Genomic DNA, 5926 nt, shown 5'->3' on the forward strand with positions numbered 1-5926 from the left:
CTTGTCGCACTTATATTATTTTAATACTATGATACCTTAAGCATCAACCATAAAACAATAGTTGAGCATTAATAGCTCCCACTGCAACAAAAACCTAACTGGATCAAGATCTCTTACTTAGAAGTTGCATTGTCATGTAAGTCATTGTCCTTCTATAAAATAGGTCAATCCAACTCACAAAGCATCTTTTCTCACTTTAAACAAACTTCGATGACAATCCAGGCTCTCCCATTTTCATATCTAGTCTTTTGTTCAAATGAACTAGGACTTAAGAAAAATGCAGCCTTTATGAATTCGTCATCTATCATGTTACTTTCCTCTAACAGTAACATAACGACTATTATTCTGAAGATTTTCTACTTTTCAGTTAAACCTTCTTGTAGTCATTTCTTGTTACTTTAGGCGATGACTTGTGTCAGAAACTATTTGAGTGATCAAAAGATCCTCAAAACATTCTATCACTCTAGGATATTCCAATCAAATCATCTTGACAGATTCTATTGATATCCATCTTTCATCGTCATTAATCAAGACTTGTCGAGCTACTTAAAGGAAAATAGCTTGACCTTATTCCTCAAAGAGCTTGTCAAGTACATGCATAATGCATTCTCAAACATTCTTCGTGGAATTATGTCGAGGAAATGGAGGACATGAATCATTGAGTATAAACTCCAAGCTTTCAGCGATGAGAATTTTATCCATTTTCGTTTCCGGTCTACATAATTTAGGCATTCGAGTTTTGTTTCTTTAAGGATCGCAGACAAATATTAAATGACATAATGAAGATTTGGCAAAGAAACTTATTATCACATACTCATGCTCAATACATAATCACAAATAACCACAAAACAATTATGTATCTTACAACAACAAAATTAATAAATTGTATCCTCCTTTGGAGGTTAATACGCATTAAAATTTTGACAATTTTACTGGTCACAACACCGACGCATTAAATTGTATCCTCCTTTGGAGGTTAATACGTCTAATGTTGCCTAAGCACGACCATCAGATTTAGCATTACAGAATTTTATTTCTACAACACACTCCCATGACAATGTTCATGTGCTGATAACAAAACCAAGCTATCTCATAAATTCTGATTGAACCCTGAAACTCGCAGTTCCTTAGGATTATTGTCCCTACTTTGCAGGTGGCAATAATATTGGGAACCACTTTCTAGTTCATTCTATTTATTATGTGAGAAGTCCGCCCTTATGAACTTACTGTTTTCGTAGGATTATTGTACCTACTTTGCAGGTGGCAATAATATTGGAAAATCAGCTTCACAAAATTTGGCAGTCCAACCGATGGAGACCGTATACAACGCACTTGTTGTAATCATCACTTAGATATTTTTATATGGTTTTTGCATAATTATCACATAAGCAGATAAAGCAGATAATCCACTTAAAATAGATAAACACCAAATAAACAGATAAATCTATTTAATGCATGGCATTTTAAACACTCAGGATAATTAACGACAATTATTTAATCTAGTCAAGGGAGAATCAATTAAATAATTATGTTTTATATTGGATAATAATTATCCAAATTTATTTAGGATTTATCAAGATAGAGTTGACTATCTAAACCCATTTAGGATTATTCTAGATTTTATTTCGATAAAATCAAATCCTACAATTCAAGATAACGTTGATCTATGATTATCATTATTTAAATCGTACTAGGATATTTCTAGATAGAAACAATTCCACCATTATCCATAAGATAAAAATAAAATCCTATCAACCAAGATTTATACAAATCTTAATTTTATTTAGAATAGATATCATGGATATATCAAACATTACTTAGGATTTCTTAGATAAATAAATTTATCTAAATCCAATTAAATAAGGATTTTCTTATATATCATTAACATCCTAATCTATCTAGGACATAAATCCAAAAGATAAAGAAAACTTGGGTTAATACTTATTTTAATCCATCTAGGATTTGTCTTAATAGAATTAAATCTATTCAAATCAATAGGATAAAATAAATTAATATAAATGTTTATCCTAATTCATCTAGGATTTATCTTGTAATAAATCCATATAAATCCATAGAATAAGATAATATTATATTATGATTATTCAAATCTATCAAAGATTCATCTAGGAACAAATTCATATAAATCTATAAGATAAGAATAAAATATTATATTATCATTATTCAAATCCATCTAGAATTTATCTATGAATAAATTCATATAAAGTCATAGGATAAGAATAAAATAATATCATATTTATCTAAATCCAACTAGGATTTGTCTAGGGATAAATCCACATTAATCCATAGGATATAAATAAAAATTAGATTGTCATTATCCAAATTTAACTAGGATTCATCTAGGAATTAAATCCCTACAAATCCATAAAATAAGGATAAAATCTATAATTAATCCATGATTTAATACAAAATCAAATCATATATAATATATAAAATCCACAAGATATATTCAAATCTAATTTCCAAAATAATCTTGAATTATATCCAAAATTAATCCCAAGGGATAGGAAACCCTAAATTAAATTTGGAAAGCGAAGTCATGAGACGAGACAAAATGACATCACTCATAGGGAAACCCTAATCTTGCGTCGTCGTACTCCCACTGAACCGCAACCTCTGCTGGGCTCCCACTCGTCTCGCGAGCTCGCCGAGCCTGACGTCTCCGACGCTGCTGCGTCGACGTCGCTCCTCCGGAGCTGCTGTTGCCGCGTCACTGCCGCTGCTGTTGCCGCGTCGTCGCTGCTGCGACGTCGCCTTCGCAGCGGCTGCGACAACAGCTTCCTCCGAGCCCGGAAACTGCCCAAGAAGGGCTCCTACTCGAAAAGCTGTTGCCGCCGGAAATTTGCTGTCTCCGCAGCCGCCGGTGCTGCACACATGCAAGCCACCGTCCTCGGCCACACGACTCAGCGTAGCAGACTCCATGTCGCCTTTTCTATAAATCACGTATGGTAAACATGATGAATTCTTGCGGCAAAAACCACAATTCACTCCGCATACATGTAATTTGAAAAGTTGATTCAATAGCAAATACCCATGTAATCATATATAATTAAACAATTAATCACGCCATGTGATTACAACTTATAACTAATGCAATAATTTCATGTATTCGATGAATCAATTTAATAAGGAAAAAACTTTCCACCACATCATGCTAATATCGACGGCATGGCTTGCCAATTCGGCAACGTCATCGTAAAACCATTCTTCGCAAAAGTAATAAAATAAACAACCACACAAAACAACGAAGAAACTCATGTATTTAAGCAATTCACATAACATGAAATTAATCCACATAATCAGAGCCAAAAATTGACTTTGATACCAATTGATGGGGTTTGGTGCCCCTTGCACAACGGAAGACTTGTACAAAACAAATAAATCAGACTTAGGATCTATTTGACTGATTATGCGATTAATCAATTCACATGTTAAACAGATAATTGCATGCTAGAACGCAAATAATTCATGCTCATAGAAAATAAATCCTAAACATGATTTCTACGGTTTAGAGTTACCGATTTGATTCTCCAAAGAATCGACGATTGCTTGCGCCTTCTCCACATGATGATCTTCAATACTAGACCACGGATCTTCTCTCTAGTTCTCGAACTGTATCTCGATATCAGGGTGGGCTGATCTTATAAAAATACTAGGACTTAAATAAAGAAGACGGAAGAAATCCTTTTGGGAAAAGGTGAAGAATTCGAAATCCTCCACAGCTGGAGAGTTCGAAATTTTTGAAATTTTTGAGAATAAAAATTGTGATTATCCTGTCTCCTTTATTCTCCTATTTATATTAAGTTCCTTTTGGGCCCAGACAGGGATCTGTGGAAGGTTTTGGATATGGGCTTTGCCCAATTAGCTTTTTACTAATTAAATTGAACCCATAATTTAATACAAGCTTATATTGGAATATTACGAGCAACCACTACAGAAGTAATATTGAACTCTCCCCATCCAAATCCGAAATTACAAGTAATCCGGGTTTCCATTATTTATTATTTATTTCCCGCGCTTAAGATATAAATGTCCATTAATTAATTAATGTCTGCTATGGACTTAATTAATTAACATCTTATTAATTCCAAGAGTGGACTTAGCAAGAAACATTTATTTATTATTCATAGAGTAATAAAACTCCAACTGGCCAGTTTTCCGAATAATAAAACCTTGTTCGAGCTCCTCTTGAGGACATTATCAAACGAGACTCACCTCGTGCACGTTTCAACATAATAGCAATCCTAGCACCGCTAGATATTAATCACCACTACCTAATATATCAGGATTATTGGGTTGCGAAAAACCCGCACCATTTGATAAGTCAAAGTAGTGCATAATCAATACCGTATGCTCAATGATAACATATGTAGATTAAGAAATAGTATTTTATCAAGACCTAGTCTTTCAAGTAGATAGCATAAAGACACGTCTTGCTGTTAGATCCGTTCAGTGCTATACCACACCAATGTCATCTTATTTCAGTAAGGCTTAGAAATATGCGGACTGACATTGCAACCTTTCACGATAGGTAGCCAAAGCCTATCTAGGTTGTGAAATTCTTCTTTTTCATTTGCAAAGCATTGCATAGATCTGACCGTGTTACCTTAAAGTGGACGACGCCCACAACCGGTCTACTAAGCAAAAGACTTAGACTTTGTTTACTTCTTATGCATTTAAATATTTGTAAAACATCTTATAAATGCACAAGCAAACACAATGTAATAATAATAGTGATTCTATTCGTGCGAGACTGCTCGAATAATACTGAATCGGGTTAAAAGTGGATTGTAGAGTTTTACGTATACAAGCAAGCTTCTATTCGCTCGAAACATGCTTTGCAGTATACCAAACCTAACATGTTTGCCATGCCTCCTTCATCCCTTTATATAGAGTTTTGTGTGGGCTAGGTTAGGGATCTATGGGGCTTGGATTGGGCCTCCCCATTGGACCTTCTTTACTAATTAAATTATAACCCATAATTCAATATAAGGCCAATGGAATATTTCTTGTGCCACTATCGAAGAAATACTGACCGCCCATCCAATCCGTGATTACAAGCAATCCGGGTTAACCTCTTTAATATATTATTTCCCGTGTCTAAGACTTTCTATATCCATTAATTAATTTGTAGTCTGCTATAGACTTTAAATTAATTAATATCTTTTTTATTTCCAAGAGTTTGTCTAGTACGAGATGTATATCAAAATATACTTTTCCTTTTCTATTTATTCTTGGATTAAATCCAAACCGGCCGGGTTTCCGAATAATAGAACTTCTCTCGAACACCTCTTGGGGATATAGTCAAACCACGCAGGCACACGATTCAATGTAATAATAAAACTGACACCATACTAGTTATTAATTACTACTACCCAAGATATCAGGAATATTGGGTTACGAAAAACCCGCACCTATTGATAAGTCAAAGCAGCGTATGATTAAATAACGTGTGTCCTATATTATTACAAAGATTAGGAAATATTAAATCTCCAAGACATCGTCTTACAGTAGATAGCAACAAAGACGTGTCTATACTTTAGATCCATTCAATGCTATACCACACCAGTGTCACTAGTCATTCTCAAGGTAAAGACGACTTTCGGATGGACACTACAACCTTTCACGATAGGTAGCCAAAGCCTATCTAGGTTGTGAAAAAGTTTTACTTCTACAAGGTACCGGTTGGGCCACCTACTGTGATGACCTGTTCCACGACCCAACCTTCAATGTAGAAGACTTAGACTGATTTTACTTTCCGGCGCTTTAATTATATAATTTAATATATAATTAAATACGGTCAATACCCATTAAAGTAAAATACACAGTGTGAAGAAAACATTTATTATTCTCATTAAATGAAGAGTGTTTACAATATACAAGCAATTTATCAAATTCAAAAACTCGA

This window comes from Salvia hispanica, chromosome 1 (genome assembly GCF_023119035.1).
Source record: "Salvia hispanica cultivar TCC Black 2014 chromosome 1, UniMelb_Shisp_WGS_1.0, whole genome shotgun sequence".
NCBI lineage: Eukaryota > Viridiplantae > Streptophyta > Magnoliopsida > Lamiales > Lamiaceae > Salvia > Salvia hispanica.